This window comes from Lissotriton vulgaris, chromosome 1_1 (genome assembly GCF_964263255.1).
Source record: "Lissotriton vulgaris chromosome 1_1, aLisVul1.2, whole genome shotgun sequence".
Lineage (NCBI taxonomy): Eukaryota > Metazoa > Chordata > Amphibia > Caudata > Salamandridae > Lissotriton > Lissotriton vulgaris.
In genome coordinates this window covers 2123880758-2123899870 of record NC_141685.1, presented here as the reverse complement: position 1 = coordinate 2123899870, position 19113 = coordinate 2123880758, and positions in this window count along the sequence as shown.

Sequence of the window (19113 nt, the reverse complement as noted above, 5' to 3'; positions counted from 1 at the left end):
TAATGGCTGAAACCGTTGCAAAATTGACCATTAGTTTCATCCTCAAGTCCAGGTTAGATGCTGCCCCATACTTATTCTCTACTTGTTCCAGTACTTCAGGTAAAACTGCTATTGAAGGGGTACCATGAGTTCTGGTGTAAACGGCAGCGAAGACTCTATCCCAAGTGGTACAATCTTCTACCAGGGGAGCCATCTCCATTGGGAAGCAAATTGTTAATATTCTGTGTTTGTCCTGCTGCCCCGTATGTAAATGTAAATGTAAATTGATACTTGTATAGCGCACTAATCACCCGCAAGGGTCTCAAGGCGCTTGTACGAATACCGCTGTGGAACCCATCCTGGCTTTCCCTGTGAGGCGTCCACTCCCAAGGTGGAGGCCAGGCATCCTTAGCGTTGTGGGGGCCGTTGTTGAGATTAAGCAAGCTATTGCCCAGGGTTGCAGAGTGGGACTCCATGATTGGAATAGGCAACGAGGCGAAAATAATCAGGTCCGTGGAATTTTGAGCCCAAGACCCAACGAGGCGGGGAATTGAACCTTGGTCCCAGGCTGGACCTCTGCATCAGGGTCTGCCGCTCTAATAATTGAGCTTCAAGCTAGCTTGTGTTTTGTGCTATCCAGAACGGAATTCGCTCCCGACTGGTGGGAATCTTTCCCATCACGGCATTCAATGTTTGCAGGCTGATACCCGTAGTAGGCAATTGTGGTTGTGCAGCCTGAGCAGTCCGCACAGGGTTAATTGTGAAGGTTCGCATAATGAACTTTGTAAGATTGATGTAAATCTTTACTAGATCTTCGTTTAGTGTTATTAATTCTGCTGCATCTCAATTAGCAAGATTAGGATGCGGTGTATAAGCAGCTAGGACCGGCCAAGTCACTCCTTCTTTACTGTGCGGACCGAGTCTCAAATGTTTGATAGTATGAGGAAGGGTGTATTTAAACCAATTTATGTGTTCTTGGTAAGTTAACAGAATTTCTATGTCCACATATGGAAAGCATTACTCCGGTGTTTCATCTTCAATCTAAGTATGATATAAATGTGCACGTGCATCTGCAGATGGAAATTTAACCCAGGAATAGAATACCTCTGTTCAGAGTGCTTCGTGTACCTTGACCATGAAGGTAACCTCTCCACCCATAGCCAGGAGACCAAATTGTAGTGATTTTATAGTAACAGCATGTCTGCAATTTTCTGTAATATTTAAAGTAACTACCTGTTCTCGGTTGTTATTTCCATCTTTGGACATTGTGTGAAGAGAGAAGGAATTTAGTAAATTAATTTATGGAGATAGGGTTTGCACAAGGTGGGAAACTTTTATCCTACCAGCTTGTATAACCTATAGCCAATACGTAGGATATACCTACTACTCAGCTGAGGTGGATTTCCCTTCCCACCACAGACATCTCCAGTTGGGAGGTGAGTAGGGGTCTCTGAGAAATGCACAACTGAAGTACTCAGATAGACCGTTAAATAAGAGCCCAACCAACGTTGGCAGTGCCATGTTGTGCAGTTCCTACTAATTCATAGGATCTGCACATTTGTTGGACAGCATAAACAATGGGTGAAGTACCTAGACTGAGTCTGAGCACCCCCACCGGATATGTTGGCCTAGAGACCAGCTAGCTCACTGTGCCACCATAAGCTCCCCTAACCCTATCAGGGAGCGAATGGTTTCTTGGTAACCACTGAACATGACAACCCTAACTCCTCAGGGATCGTGTGTTTGGGTGGTGGCAGCTCCCTTATACCTCCTCTTAGCTTGTGGCCATTATTCAGAGCTGTGCTGATTTTTAATATTTGAAGATCGATTTTTTATTGTGTGCATTTTAATCTGCCTAACCCTTTTCAGTTGTGCAGGAACATTCGGAGGGGGTGCTTTGACTCACCTGATCTTCTTGAAAAGCATCTCCTGGCCCCTCTCACCGCGGCTGCTATTCCGGTCGTGTGGAGGGTGGGCGGCCATCTTGAGAGTAGTCCTTCTCCCCAGCTGAACTGGTGGCAGCGTTCTAGCTGGGGGGAGAGGACACAGCAAAAAATTAGCATGCCGCCGTCAGCGCGCAGCGGTCGCACCTAAGGCGCGCCATAGGTAAGCCAAAGGTTAGCCCGTCTGCGCCCGTCCGCGCCTCGGACGCGACGGACGCAGGACGGGCTACCTTACAGGTTTGAAGTCCAGATAAAACAGCGATGGTGTATACTCGAGAGAGTCTGCTGGCGCTCCGCCCGCCGGCTGAGGTGAGACTGAGGTGTGTAACAATGGATCCAGTTAGCCTTAATTCCTGCTCTGCTTGCGGTTTTTATTGCAGTACTAATCAGATTACTTCGCCAGGTTCTATCTTAGGTCCAGGTTCTATTTTTGCTGCTTTAATTAATGCTCGTTCAATGAGTAAACACACAGCTGAGATTTTTTCGCTATTGGAAGATGGTACACTGGACTTGCTGTTTATAACAGAAACTTGGCTGAATAGCTCATGTGCCCCTGACATTAAACTGGCCATCCCCAGAGGGTTTAAGATCCGGAGTAAAGATAGAGCCAGCGGTAGGGGTGGCGGACTCGCCATTATCTTTAGGGAATCATGGGTCCTCAATATTGAAATTACTGATGAGATAGTTGAGGGGGAGATTGTGAACTTTTCTTTGGTTTTGTCGCCACATTTTACATTGGGAGGTTCCCTTATCTATCGACCACCAGGCCCCTCGGGTCCTTTCCTTAAAGCTCTCTTGGAGACTCTGGTTCCCCGTGCAGTGAGGTTTTCGCGTTTTCTACTGCTTGGTGATCTGAATATTCATGTTGATCGCTCTGAACTTCAGGAAAGCAGGATTTTGCATGATTCTTTTGACTTGGCTTCGCTTACCCAATGGGTCTCCTCACCCACACATACGGGCCCCTCAAATCCTTACTTGGACTGATCATCGGCTGATTAGATTTACATGGTCGGCCATGAAATATATGCCCAAGTCTTGCAGGAACATGTGCCCCCCCCCAAGATCAACATAGGCAATTTTATTGCCTGGCTTGATCAAAATAGGCCTATTCTGGGGACTGAGTTAGATTCTACACTTCAATCCTTCGATGGGTGGGTGGGAGCAGGGATGTCCGCCTCATCGAAAGGGTCCAATTCTAGTAGAGATAGGTCGACCCCCTCGCAACCTTGGTATTCGCCCCAATTACGCATACTTAAGCTTGCTTGTAAAAAATTAGAGCGGGTGTGGCGGGTGGCTTACTGCCCACATGCCAAGGTGGCATACCGCACGGCACAGCTGGAGTATTATGCCACTATTAAACTGGCTAAATCTGAATACTTTGTCAATAGAATTGAGAAGGCCAACAATAAGAGTCGTGAAATTTTTTCTATTGTCAAGAGTTTTCTCTCCCCCTGTGCAGAACAAGTGTTGGTGAAGCCTTCTACTGAGTGGTGTGAGATTCTTTCTTCTTTTTTCTTAACGAAAATTGCCACAATACAGCAAAGTCTCAGAGCTGTTAATGGTGGGAGTAGGATTTTTGAAAATGTTAGATCTAGAGCGCCTCCCACCTACACGATGGAGACATTTACCCCCCCCCCCTCAGTGGAGGACACTTTGGTAGCGATTAAGTCTTTGAGATCTGGTGCCCCTGGCGATATTTGCCCGGCTCGGATGTTGGCTGTAGTGGCAGAATCAGTGGCAAGGGAGGTTTCGCAAATAATGGCCTATCCTTTAAGACATCTAAGGTTCCCGAGGAATGGAAACAGGCAAAGCTTCTTCCCTTGTTGAAGAAGACTGGAGCTGATCCTGATGTGCCGGGCAATTATAGACCTATTTCCCTGCTTCCAGCCATGGCAAAAATTGGAGAGAAACTTGCTTTTCATCAGTTGAATGCCTTTGTTGAATCTTCTGAGGCTCTCCACCCTGCTCAGTCCGGTTTTCGTGCAGCACATAGCACGGAGTCAGCTCTGGTGGAGATCACAGAGGCTATTAGGGAGTGTTTGGACAGTGGCAGCAGAGCGGTTCTAATTTTATTGGACCTCTCTGCTGCGTTTGACACTGTCCCGCACTCTCTCCTTCTGACTCGATAGGCTGAGATAGGTGTGGTGGGTTCAGCACTGGAATGGGTGAAATCTTTTCTGTCCGACAGGTCCCAGCAGGTTTGGATCCCGCCTTTTTCTTCCTCGGCCAAGCCTCTTACTACCTGGGTACCCCAGGGGTCTACATTTAGCCTCCTGCTTTTTAATGTTCATCTTACCCCGCTTATAGTGATGGCTGAACAAATGGGGGCCAAAATTATAGCGTACGCTGATGATACACAACTATTATTTACATGGCCTGGTACAGCACAAGGCACTGAGGTTATTCGTTCCTGTCTTTCTTCGGTTTTCAGCTGGTTAGCAGCGGCACAGCTGAAATGTAATGAAGATAAAACAGAAATTTTGTTGTATGGCCAATTTCCGTCTAATTTTAGAGAACTCCTGTGGCCTTCGGATTTTCCCCAGCCAAGTTCAGTTAACATCCCTGCAAAAAATTTGGGAGTTTGGTCAGGGGAGGATCTGAGGTTCGAGGCACGCATAAAGAAACTTACAGCGGTGTGCTTCGGGTCTCTTAAGGCTATGAGAAAGTTCTTTCCATATCTCCCTTCTTCGGCAAGAGAATCGGTCGCGAGGGCCTTAATACTATCGCGGCTCGACTATGCCAACTCTCTTCTTAGCGGAACCCCAGCTTTTCTAGTCACCAGATTACAGATCATTCAAAATGCAACGGCGAGACTTCTTTGCAATGTGCCCAGTAGAGAGAGTGTACGAATCCATCTGAAAGAACTACATTGGCTGCCAGTATCACGAAGGATTACTTTTAAAATCCTGACACTAGCATTTAAAGCAGTCAATGACCTTGGGCCTTCCTATCTGAAGAAAAGATTTAGCCGCTACACCCCCACTCGATCTCTACGTTCCGCTGATCGTAATTTGTTGAGCGTACCTCGCTTTCGGCGAGTGCGCCTTGGAGGCCAGTCAATTGCTGTCCTTGCGGCTTCTGCTTGGAACACTCTGCCATTGTTTTTAAGATCAATCCAGAATTTTGTACCTTTTAAGAAGGCACTGAAAACTCATCTTTATAGATTTGCTTATTAGATTATTTTCTGTTTCTCTTTAGCCACCTGCTTGTTTTCTCCTTTCGCGCCAGGATACTCTGGTAGTAACAGAACGCGTTAAAAACAGCTAAAAATAAAAAACAGATCAGAACCTTTCGCTCAGTCACTCCTGCTTACTTGTGCTCAGAGAAATGTACAAAAAGTACATACTGGGGCGTTTTCAATTTAATTTATTGAACCAACGTAATTCTTGTATAGAATGCATGTGCTGCGATAATCAGTAGACAGAAGCAGATGAAAGTGATTACAAGTACCAAAAGAGTAAATAGTGTATATATACTTCTACTATGGTGCTAAATCAGTGTATATATATGTAGGCATATAAACAAGGCAGTAATCAGGCATACTCCTACTATGCAAACCATACTCTGAGTGAACCTAGAGTGTGTGTAGATGTGAAGCCAAGAATCCCCAAAGGGATGATCCAACCCCATTACCAGGCAGGAGAGAATGTAGTAGCCCGTCTTGGTCATAATCTAGACACCCCCTCACAGAGATGTCAGGCCCTTGCGTGGTGAAGTCTCAGCATTCAGGGACCCTCGGAGTCAGCTGAAGTGCCTCCTCTGCTAACCTTTTGGGATGCTCATTATTTACAATAAAAAACATCCTTGTGATGCACATATAGATTAGCAATGTTATGGATCTGTAGATAGCCCTGTCGCCCCGTGGAGGAAGATAGAATGACATTTGTATATAAAGTACAAATAGGCCTTGTACATGGTGTTCGAGGTATTGTGATAACATATGCTCGAAGTGCCAAGGGTGAGCTGCTTGCTGATCAGAGGAGGCTGCGAGTGTTCCAGTGCCCCTCCTGACACCCGCTAAACCTGGGGCATGCTTGTTGGCTCCTTCACCAACCGCATCACGGACCCGCACTCTGGTGGGACTTCCAGTCCCAGAGGGCAACGCGTGGCCACAATCACCCACAGCTGGGAGGGAGGCGCTGCCTGAAGCCTCTTAAGCGCCGCTTGCATCCCGCAGCGTGGGACGCTTGAATTGCTGTGGGTGAGCTGCTTGCTGATCAGAGGGGGCTGCGAGTGTTCCTGTGCCCCTCCTGATACCAGCTAAACCTAGGGCGCGCTTGTTGGCTCCTTCACCAACCGCATAACGGATCCACACTCTGGTGGGACTTGCAGTCCCAGATTGCAAGGCGTGGCCACAATCACCCACAGCTGGGAGGGAGGCACTGTATGAAGCCTCTTAAGTGGTGCTAGTATCCCGCGGCACCGGCGGCGCCCGGGCAAAGCCCGGGGCAAGGGTGGGCCTGTCTACGACAGGAAGAGGCGGGGTGGGACACATTCCCTTGGCTGTGTGTTTGGGTGCCGAAAGGCTGGGAAGGCACACTTGGACATTTAACAACAATTGGTATTGTGTGTGTAATGCAAATGTAATGCTCTGTACCTGTGTTCAATGTTAGCTGAGTCACTGAGTAAGGTTGACTGACAGGAGGAGGAACAGGGGAAAACAGGCGTCAGTTGGGCGGCGTTCAATTTTGTTCAGCAAATTTGTAGCGCTGTGCTCCTTTTCATTATATGAACAGAGCATCACGTAACATAACTTAGAGTTAAAAGAGTTAATAGAGCTGCAGTTGAGGGGAAATGGGGAAGAGGAAGTGTCATGACAAGGCCCAGGGTTCGGATAACTCCAAAGAGAAAAAGAAGTCGATGGGGGCACCTTGTCATGACACCAAGGATCGCACTGAGGTAATTTTAACAGAATGTCAGGCAATTGTGGATCAGGATTTCCCACTCTCACAAACTAGCGAAAGTAATGACAATAATCCTGTTGAGACAGAGGATGAGAACGGTGGAGATTCTATAGCCCCTGTAGCCCTTAACGTTAGTAAGCCTAGTGTTTTGCAAGGGGAGCCCCAAGTCAAACGCATCCCCCACATGTTCACCCAGAAGAAGAAAAGGAACAGAAGAGAAAGACTAAGTGGGCAGCTGACTGTAGAAGAGAACCAAATTGCACAGGCCCGAAGTGGCCAGTTAAGAGAGAAGACAGTTCTTGCTGAGCCAATTATAGTAGAATGTCACAACAGGTATGATATCCTTACTATGCATGACCTGGTGACTTCAGGGGAGATTGATACCACTCAGGAACAAGTACAGAATGTCTCTCTAGTCGAATTATTAGCAATAAAGCAAGCTATTGAGACTTTAAAAAATGAGGTCGTTCTACTCAGGAACGAGGTTTCCACTCTGACAAAGTTAGTATCATCTAAGATGGAGGAATACCATAGGCCATCAAGTATGGTCCTATTGCAGCCCCAATCACCAATAGTAATCAGGTCAGCAGGGTCTCCCCCCAGAAATAGATTAGAGAGCCAGTCTGTTGATACATAAACCTCAAATGTTAGACCAAACACTCAACATCAGAAAACAAGTTCTGGGTACTGCTCACAGAGGCTCACCGATAAAGTAAACATTAGTAATACAGCGGCAGATTCTTGCACTGGGAAAAACTCATGGGGATTAGACAAAAACAAAGCAATATTTGATGGCAACCTTGCTATGAGGTCGGTGAGGGACGGGGTATGCAGGAAGCAGGGGGACCAGAATGTGGAGAATGGGATCTACCTAAGAAATGTCCAGGGTTGACTGAGGTTGGGGCAGAAGACCAAGATTCATTGAAAAATAAGGTCATTCACTGGCTGAGATTCTCACGTGATTGTTATTCCATAATAAGAGAAGATGTTAAATATACGAAAAGAATCCCTCAACCGGGAGTAGCTGACACGGCCAATGATCCGGAGTCAGAGGACAGGATAATCTCTCTCTCTGACTTCCGGATTTTGGTATGGAATGTGGCTGGGATTAAGAAATTACAATCAGACCCCAATTGGTGTTGTTTTGTGGATTCTTACGATCTTATCCTCTTTCAGGAAACCTGGAGTCTGGCCACCCCTATAGAAGTGGATATTCAGTTTATGCAATCAACGCCAAAATGAAAAAGCAGGGCAGACCATTTGGAGGCCTTGCAATTTGAGTGAAAACTACAATAGGGGCCAAAGTTAGGTTGCTTAATGTGGATACACTGGATATCCTGGCCATTGAAGTGACCTTGCACTCAGGCTAGAATTTTTAACGTCTTCAACAGAGTAGACAGTGCCATGGAAGAAACAGACACAATAAACAGGTTAGACGAAGCCCTGTTGAAATATTCTGATAATATCCTTACTTTAGTGGCAGGAGATTTTAACTGCACCTTTGAACCCCTTATTTCCACTCCTCTTGATTTAACAGAGGATTGGGATCGTTTATGGTCTATTCCCCCTCTAGACCTTCCACCAGTAAGGTGGTCAAAGAGAGGCGCACAGGTTCTGACCTTTACTTTACAACATGTACTAAGAGCTACCAATGTTAGGGGAAAGTCAGACCTGAAAGGGGAGCATACGTATAGCAGGCCTGGCAAAACAAGTAGATTTGATTATTGTCTTATTACCCCAAATCTTTGTCCTTCTGTGGTAGATATGTCAGTGGTGAAAAGAACGGAAAGTGATCACCACACTCTTGCCCTTATGCTGACTATAGATGGTCCGCTGAAATCTAACAATATTACACATGCGGAAATGGGTACACTTACTTGTGCTAATAATCAGAAAGCCTTGAAGGGGTCGTGGGTAGAGAGCCATCCAGAAGCCCTGTAAATTGTAAAGGAAAAAGCGAGGCATCTAATCAAGGATCTGAGCGTTCTTTGTTTTAACGATGCCTACAATAGTAGGGTCCACCCATGATCGTTTTTTTAATGAGATTAGAACTTTATTGAGTCAACCTAAAAACCCAAGCAGTAATGGGGCCCGATGTGTTGGCAGAAAGTGTGATACTAAGTGTCCCTGGTTCAACCGAGAATACTGATTGCTGCACTAAAGCAAGGGTTCCATGTAGAAACTTCCATCTGCAGAGTTGAATATAAAAGGGCCATTGATAGAGCTAAAAAAGAGTGGAGGGCTCCTTATGGACCTCTCTACACACTGCCCTAACAGATAGAGCTCCTAAAGGGTTCTGGAGACAAGCTACACTCTGGTTGAGGGGGGAACGTCCCACTCTTGAATATACGGTTCAACCCGAGGAGGGGGTTGCGCATTTTGGTTCCCTCTACGGAGAAGACCCCTGTATAGTTCGTGAGGTATCAGCAGGGATGGATTTATCCGGGGTGCATAAAGAGAGTAATCTGGTCATTACCCCAGAAGAAACACTAACGGCAATAGTATCTTGCGTCCCTGCACGTGCCCCAGGACCCAAGAAAATACTTAGTGATCGCTTTAGAGAAGACAGAATGCTATGGGGTGTGTATATAAATTTGGTGACCAATTTGATATTGAAAGGTGACCCTATTCTCTTTGGAGGATAGCTGAAATAATACCTATTTTCAAGAAGGGGGATAGATCTTCACCACTGAGTTACAGGCCAATCAGTCTTAAATACTCACTGCAAAAAGAATTCTGCAAACAGGTACTAGGAAGGGTCCAGAAATGGCTAAAGGAGGCTAACATTCTGAGTGATTTTCAGGCGGGTTTCCGCCCCAAAATTAGTAAACTGGATCAGCTGTTTCACTCAGTCTGTATCTAATGGAAGGAAGTGACTAAAAAGGGTGGAAAGCTCTATGTGGCTTTTGTTGTCTCTGGAGGGTTCTGTATGTTATGGGCATTCCAACAAATATTTTAAACATTTTAATTTGCTTACACTCAGAGAATTCAGCACAGGTCAGGTGGGGTTCTAATAGCCAAGTAACAGAAACCTTCCCAGTCAAACACGGAGTGAGATAGGGATGCGTGTTGGCACCGACCCTTTTTACTCTTTTTATATATGGGGTTGTCCTGTTTCTAGATAGAAATGGTTGTGATGCCCCAAAGACAGGGCTACGAAGAGTTACAGCATTATTATTTGCTGATGATACCCTTTTAATTTCGAAGTCTCCACTTGGGTTGCAGCAACTTTTAAATGATTTTTTAAATTTTTGTAAGGAAAAAGGGCTTAGTCTAAACGAAACAAAGACCAAATTCATGATTTTTAATAGGGGTAGAAGAGCAGTGAAGACTAGGTCAATGTGGGCTGGCAAAACCAAATTGGAAAAAAGTGGAGGCATTTGACTATTTAAGGATTTGGCTTACTCCGTTCATTAATTGGCACCCACAGCTTGAAAAATCTAAATTACATTTAATACACCAATGTGCACATATAAGTAAAATTCACAGGAAGACAGTTTCTAGGCAGATTGCCCCTGCCATCGAGATTTATAAAACTAAGGTTTTGGGTGGGTCACTTTACGGTGCTCAGTTGTGGGGCACAACTGCCATAGCCTCTCTATCTACAGTAGAAAATCGATTTTTAAGATCACAGGTTGATGACTCCGCAAGTACTCCCTTGGTGGCTCTTTACCTCGATACCTGAGATCAGCATTCCATTCCCCATGGCTATAACAGCGTCAGCACTGCCCTGAGTCTCCAGGTTGTATCGAGCCACCGTCCTTTATTATTTATTTATTTATGCATTTTTATATAGCGCGGACTTTACCCGAAGGCGTCAGAGCGCTTCACAATAGGAACAGAGATGAAACATGATGGAAAACATTACACAAGAACAGATTACAAAAGCAGACGTTACGTTACATAAGGTAAAAGTGACAATTGTGAGCAAACAAAATACATGAGGTAGTAAAAATTGAGAGCAACCAAAAATACATGAGGTAGTAGAAAGTGCACAAGAGGAAAAAGTGACAAGTGTGCAGTTACAAGAGAAAACAGAGTATAATTTGAGGTATAATACTGCAATAAGTGCTAGACACTCAGGCACAAGAGCAAGCGTTACGTAGGCAAAGGTGGCACTTGTGCAAGTATCAAAGGTAAAAACATGTGAGAGGTAGCAAAGTGGTGTGTGCATGTTACAAAAGGGCACCAAACACAAGTACATGGAAAATACTGCAAAAAGGCAAACACTCCAACCACAAGAACACACTGGGAAGGCACTTCCATGGTCATGGAAAGTAGACATTTTCAGTAGTGGGAAGTCTTCCTCCAAATACCAAGCGGACGGGAATTACTTTTGGAGGTGTCTCTGGAGGAGGAGAACTTTGAGGTCCCTTTTGAAGGCCTGGGAGGAGGCGGTGCTCCGGAGCTGAGGTGGAAGGGAGTTCCAGATTCTCACTGCGTTGCCTGAAAAGGATTGGGCCATTGTTCTTTCCTTCTTGAAAGTGGGAGGTTCAAGCAGTAGATTCTCCGCATTGCGTGAAGGTCTAGAGCCTCCAGAGAGTTTCAGTTTAATCGCCAGGTAGCGAGGAGAGGAGGAGTGCAAGGCTGTGTGGGTGATACAAGCGGTCTTGTAGATAGCTCTAGCCTCGAAGGGAAGCCAGCGGAGGGTGGATAACATCGGTGTGATGTGATCGCTTCTTTTGGCCCCATAAATGAAGCGAGCTGCTGAATGGAAAACAGACTTAAGTGGGGACAGGTGAGATTTGGGGAGGCCAGTAAGAAGAGAGTTGCAGTAGTCTAGTCTGGAGAGGACCAGCGATTGCACCAGGGTTATAAGGTCCTGCTCCAGGAAGAAGCAACGGATTCCCCAAAGAAGGCACAGTTGGTAAAGAGCAGATTTTGCAATAGAATTGATGTGGGGAGTTAGATTGAGTTTTTTGTCTAGAATGACACCAAGGGATTTTGCGCTGTCGACAATGATGGGTTTATTGTTTAGTAGATTCATCTGATCCATCCATGATTGAACCGGGGGAGGAGAGAGTGAGGAGGAAATCAGTTTTGGAGGGATTCAGAATCAATTGATGAGTTGACATCCAGTTTTGAATGGAGTCAAGAGTAGAGCTTAGGATCGAGAGATCATGAGTGGAGGCAACCTTGAGGTAGAGTTGAGTGTCGTCTGCATAGAGATGATAGTGAATCCCGTATTTGCTTAGGAGGTTTCCCAGTGGTTCTAAGTAGAGATTGAACAATGTGGGTGCAAGTATAGAGCCTTGGGGAACACCTTGACCCACCGCCACAGGAGAAGAAAGACTGTTCGCTATTTTGATCATTTGAGATCTGTCAGAGAGGAAGGATGCAAACCATTTCAGCACAGTGCCCTCCATGCCCATTCTCTGTTGAAGAATATTGAGGAGGGTGTTGTGATTGACAGTGTCAAAGTCTGCAGAAAGGTCAAGGAGAATTAGCAGACAGGACCCCCCTGAGTCGAGTATCCTCAGCGCATCATCAACCACTTGCAGTAGGGCTGTTTCAGTTCTGCAGTTTTGGATGAAGCCGGACTGACAATTGTCAAGAAGATCATTGTCCTTGATATGACGAGAGAGTTGTTTTGCTACACATCTTTCTGTGATCTTCGCAAGAAAGGGAAGGTTAGTAATGGGGCGGAAGTTGTTGAGGTCATTCGCATCAGCAGTGGGCTTTTTAAGCAGAGGGGTCACCTGCCCAGTTTTGAAGGAGACAGGAAGGGAGCCTTGCCAGAGGGAGAGGTTGATCAGAGTGGTCCAATAGGAAAGGGAATGGGTATAGAAGTCAATGGCAATGACACTGGGGATAGGGTCGAGAGAATGGGTGGAGGGCTTTGTTTCGCGTATGCACGTGAGAAGGGCATCTTCAGATATGGGGTCAAAGCTCTGCCAAATGGCTAAGGATTTGCGCTCCCCTGGAGGTGTAGGATGAGCGACCTGATCCACAAGTGATTTCACTTTTTCATCGAAGAAGATATCGAAATCCGCTGCTCTTTTTGTAGAATCCTCCACCTTGGAGGTTGGGGGAGAGCATCTCGGAATCTTGATGAGATCGAATAGTTTTTGGGTCTATTTTTGGCGGAGTCAAGGAGGGTTTTGAAGTGCGCCGCTTCTCAAGGAAGATGTGCTTGTGGTACTTGGATCTTGCTGTGCGAAGCATGGCTAAATTGTCAGTGGAGGGCACTTGCCTCCATTGCTTCTCCAGGAATCTTAGCTGCTTCCTTTCCTCATAAAGGGATTTGTTGAACCAAGGTGCTGAGGGAGTGGGCCTTATCCTTTTGCTTTTGAGTGGAGCGACGTTATTAATTTCAGCTGTAAGAATTGTGAGGCATTGGGAGGTGAGATCACCAACAGCTATGTTCGGGTCTAGCCTTGGAAGTGATAGCAAAGCTGATTCACAGAGGGGACCGACATCAATATTTTTGGCATCACGGAACCAGGAGATGGCCCTCTTGGGTTGGCCAAGAGTTATAGAGTGTGAAAGTTGAAGAGAGAATGGGATGAGGTGGTGGCCAGACCAATCTACATGAATTGGGGTAGTGGTAGAAAGCATGCCTGCTTTAGAAATAACAAGGTCCAGGATTGCGCCCTTAGAGTGGGTTGATTCAGTGCAGTGTTGGATAAGATCGTTTGCAGAGAGGAAGGTGGCCAGTGAGTTCGCAGAGGAGTCTTGCGGTACGCCCCAGTGGAGATTGAAGTCACCCACGAAGGTCTGATTGTCACTTTGTGAGTATTGGTCGCTGATGAAGTCAGTGAGATCTTCTATAAACGAAGGGCCACTACGAGGCGGGCGGTAAATGATATGGAATCTGAGCGGTGAACGGTGTTGCAAGTGAAGCTCAAGAGAAAGGCATTCAAAGGTGTGAGAGGAGCTGATTGGAGAAGCCTTTAAGTTGGAGGGCGTTTCTAAAGATGACTGCAACACCCCCCCACCCCCGTATTAACAGTTCTGTCATTCCTAAATATGGAATAACCTGTGGATAATAGAAAATCAAACATAGAGTGAGCGGTATCTTTGAACCAGGTCTCTGTGAGGAAGAGCATGTCAAGTTTGTGAAGGGTGGTGGTATCAGAGATTTCAAGTTTGTGTTTTACTGCAGATCTGCAGTTGTGAAGCATACAGCGCAGCTCTGTCAAGACTGTTTTGGTGACGGGGGCACTTGGGCTCTGAAGGGTGATCGGGATATTGTACTTCTGCGGGGGTGCTCGGGAGGGTTTAGGTGGATGCTTTGTTCTGACAGAGGTGATGGTCGGAATAGTGTAGATAATGGGGTTGCTAGGGTATGCCTGTTGAAAAAGGGTGGCGTTCAAGGGCTTGTGTGAGTTAACGACATTTGCAGACAAAAGGTTGAGCTTGGCTGTATTGGGGTGAGGGGGCGAGGTGCATCTCATGGGAAGTTGGGAGGGAGTAGAGGTGCATGGAGGGGTGGAGATCTTTTTTTTTTGTAAAATTTGTTTTTATTGTTGCATCATAGAACCAGGGTACAAAGTGGGTCATATGCTGGCGTGGCGTCAACATTCAGCCACGGTCAGCCGTGCGCTCAACATTTCTGCATACAAACTTGTGTAATTTGGTATTTCCTCCATTAAACAGTACAGATCAATCAGATAAGTCTTCAGGCTGGGATACAGTAAACGTGCTCCGTAAGGGAGAAAGGAGAGTAACAGTGGGCACGTGAATTCCCGCCTTGGGGGCGTTGGATCGGGGTCTGTACAGTTTGCATAGCAGTGTTACCAGGTAACTGGGGGGACATAACTGTGGGGGGGAGCATATAGGCGTTGGCAAGAGCATGGTAGAGGAAAACAGGTGTCGGGCGTCGGGAGGCAAGGGGTTCCCTCAGTATGCACTCACAGTGAGGTAGAACAGTCAGAGGGTGGAGACATCCCGTGTATGTGAGTAGTGGGATGGTTGACATGGGGGCGGGGCATTGACGAGGGAGCGTGAAGCACCGGGATTCGGTACTAGGATGAAGGGCAACAGTCAGGGACTATGGGCTCACTCGGGTGGGGGGGCGCAGGTGGGTCTTCTGTGTGCAAGGACTGCCGGAAGCTATGAAGGAGCATGGCCCATTCCATAGAGATGGGATGTTTACGCGCACCCCTGGCTTCCTCCTCCATAAGGGCATCCTCCTCCGCCGCCGCCCACTTACAGACGACCCCCGTCCAAGCCGCTATGGGGGGAGCCACCGGGGATCGCCAATGCATGGCTATGCATCTTTTTGCCAGCAGCAGCGCCAAGGACACAAAGCGTCTGTGTACCGGTTTTTGTTTAGGGACGTGAAAAATGCCTAGCGCGCTGGATTCCCAGGAGGCTAGTGTTGTGAGGCCTGTGAGATCTGCCAGTGTGTCATGCACCGTTTGCCATAGGGAGTGGAGGTCCGGACAGCTCCAGAACATGTGGCGAAAATCTGCATCTGGGGAGCGACATCTGGGGCATTGGAATTGTGTTGATGGATAAAACTTTTCCAGATGCGCCGGATTGAGGTATGCCCTGTGTAGTATATAGTATTGAATGTTTTTGAAACGAGCATTCCTAGAGGCACGTTGCGGGGCCTCAAGCGCCTTGGTCCACTCTGAGTCGTGTAGTGCGCGACCGATGTCTTCCTCCCATGTGGCCCGTAGGGTCGTCAGGAGAGCGTGCGACAGTTCCCGGATCGATTTATACAGCCAGGTGACCAAATGGCGTCCCACTCCCATGTGTAGGATAGTGTGTATCACTGGATGTGTGTCAGGTTCACCGGCCCGGAGATTATAGTAGGGACGGAATCCCTCGAGTAGCTGTTGGTGTCTGAGAAATTGACCTGGGGGGAGTTCGAACTCAGCGACCAGCCGGTCGATTGGTTTCAGCTGACCTTCCTCGAAAAGCGACTCTGTGTCCATGATGGCACAGTGTGTCCATTCAGCAAGCATTGGTGCCGAGAAATAAGAGTCCCGTCTGGGGCAACCTATCAACGGTAGTAGCGGGGAGTATGGGGTTCTACCGGGGGCCATCCGGTGGATCCGCATCATGCATTGACGCGCTACCGCGACTTGAAGGGGGTATGTACGCCGGGGTTTGGTGCCCGGGAGGAGAAGACGGGTGAGTTCCGGGGTTGTGACTCTGCCGGTTGGGGTAAAAGTCTCCTGGGTGTAGCGGTCCGCCGTCCAATACGACAGCCATTGGAGCTGCGCCGCCAGGAAATAGGACTCAAAGGAGGGAGCTCCGAGCCCGCCTTGTGTTGTGGGAAGTTGGAGGGTTTTCAAGGCCACTCTGTGTCGGCCTGCACCCCAAGGGTACTAAGGAGAGAGTTGAGGTCCCGGAAGAAAGACCTGGGTGGTACCACCGGTAGATTCGTGAAGTGGTAGAGAAGTCGGGGAAGCATCACCATTTTAGCCAGGACTATCCGCCCTATCGGGGCTAGTGGGAGCTTGTTCCAGAAGGCAACAGTCGGGCGTAGGCTAGCGAGCGCTTTACGGTGATTACCGTCGAAGATGTCTGCCGGAGAGTGGTACAGGCGGACCCCGAGGTACCGGGGGGCTTCAGCGGACCATGAAAGGCTATGGGCCCCCAACCCAACATCACGGGGGGGTAAGCCCGGGTGGAAGGGATAGATCGTGGATTTGTCCCAGTTCACGTGGAGTCCTGAGGCATCTGCGAACTCAGCAAGCGCCACCCCTATGGGGGTTAGGTCCGTCTCGATGTCCCGGACGTATATGAGGAGGTCATCTGCGTACATAGAGACGCAGTGCGTAACGTCCGCGAGCGGGATGCCCCAATGTATTCCCTCCTGGCGCAGTCTGACCGCCAGCGGTTAGACGGCCAGGGCAAATAGAAGAGGTGACAGGGGGCACCCCTGTCTCGTGCCTCGTCGAACCTCAAATGTAGATTAGATGTGTTTCCCGATCCGTACTCGCGTTGTCAGATCGGTGTACAGAAGGCATGTGTACGCCATGAGTGTCGGGCCAACGTTGAGACGACGTAGGACCGAAAAAAGGTACGGCCAGGTGAGGGTGTCAAATGCCTTTTCCAGGTCCATAATTAGGCAGGCGGCGCGGGGGAATCTGTCTCGTACCTGGTCCTGGACATGGAAGACGCGGCGGATGTTCTGTGAGGTGTTCCTTCCCGGAACGAATCCACAGGGGCGTAGCTAGAGCTTGTGGCGCCCGGGGCTAGCCCTCAGTTTGCCGCCCCTTGGGGGGGGAAGGGGGGTGCTCGGGAAAAAGGACGGTGAGCACTTGAAAGATGTCCGAGACACGTAGTATTGACTGGACTAGGGATCCCCCGCATCTGTTAGTCTTTGAGAGCATGAGAGGGTTTGGGGTGTGATTTCCTGCTCTAAATATTTTCCATTGGCCTATCACGCATAGATTGAAAATAGTCCTTTTAATTATTGTGTTTTATTCTACGAAAAGTCCCTAACTTTACTTGTTACTTAATTTCTACCCTCGCACGGCTACTGTCCATTTTGCCAACTTTCTTTTTGCCCATTTTGCATCTTTTTTCGATTTGGCAATATTAATCACTTGTGCAGTTTACCACCTGGATTACTGGCTGGGCCTTCTCCAATTATCTCCCTTTATTGACATAGGTGCACACAGCACCGCTCTGCGCCGGGTGGTGCTTTTTAGCTGCATCCACACAACATGTCTTCTCCTGCTCCCCCAGCTGCACTGCCTATAACATTGACCATCCATGTAAATCTCTGCCTTGAATATATTAGAAAGTATGACATGCCACGAGCAGTGCTTCAATTGGAAATGTGCAAGTGCTGGCACTACCCATCTCCAAATAACTGTCTAAATCTGGGAAATGTTGGTACTTTCTCATTCATAGCATTGACCCACACAGAGAAGAGCAAGTACTCTCCCTTACTAACTAAAGAAGTGCACATACTTAACACTTAATGGTATCAGCCCCCTCAAAGCACTGGCTGTCAGTTAATTACTTTTGTATGTTGCATGTCTTATTCACACAACTCCTCCTCCACCTCACTGCGTGCTAGGCATTGTGGGTCATGACAAGATAAGAGCAACCCTCTAGTCGCACAATCATGACAAACACATGCCCACGTATAATCAAAACAAATTCCAAACTTTTCTCACATATGGTCACAACAAAAAAATAAAACTGCCAACCACGCGCTCCCCTGTGGTGTCGAGGATGGCGGGCTGCTTTCTAAGCTGCAGAGGCCGAATGAAGCGGGCTCAGCCCTGGCCAGCACTGAGGGGACAGAAGTCAGAAGACTTCTTCTTTTGACACGTACTTGAGGTGCTGGTGCACGGAAAATCCTCCTAGGTTCTGCGGACCCCAACACAGGCCATTCATTGAAGGCAAAGATAGTTGTTTTACCATCCCCGTGCTGCGTCACACACAAGCTGACAAGCTCAAGCACACACTATTAGGTAACAGCCCTGCCAAGTACCACGCATGCATCGGGCGTTAGATTAACGCATCTTAGGTGTCATGTCCGCATCACCACCTTCAATTTAATTGTCACGCTTTTGTAGCACCCTGACTACCTATGCCAGGAGCGCTGGACAAAGAGTTACATTCAAGCCGGAGATGCCACAGCCTTGAGTGCCCTCCATGCTGCCTGCCTGCTGTCTGAAATACACTGCATCACACCTTTTTATTAAAACATTTCAATTACAAATGTACCACGACACCAGTCAACACAGAGGTGTTTACTTTTTGCTGCTGTGCGCTCAATACCACCTCATCTCATTCAGATCCGCTTTGTGGTGTTAACAAATGCAAGAGGACCCGGCAGTGACTACGTTTAGTGGATCCGGGGTCGGCAACTTGCCTGGTGTTTTCCGTGATGGTGTCTGATTGGCGCTTGAGGCGGCATGTCTGGATTTCCTTACGGCGCCTGGGTCAGCCAGAGTGGCGCACTTCACAAGTGACTCTAAGTGCTGCAGATGAGGACGCGCTCTGGCTGTCAGGCAAAATTCAGAGTCTGCTGGATGAAAGTGAGTAAACACAACTGAACTCACTTTCTGCCCTCTATGTTTGTTAGCGCTCAGACATACCTGCCTGTCCACTGTTTGCACTTGGTTTCATTTGCTTCTGGGCTATCACATGAAGATATAACGTGATGCTTTGAGTCAAACTGATCTGACTTTGTGTGGTTCCCCACGGTTTTGCACTATAGGCCTTTTACGCCCACTTTCATGATCTATTGAGATATCACTTTTTTTTTACTTCTAGCGCAAAATTCATTTTGAATGTGAAGGGTGATCATCTGCACAGCTGATTACACCCCCACCTCCTTTCGTGCATGCGCCAGTGCTAATAAAGTA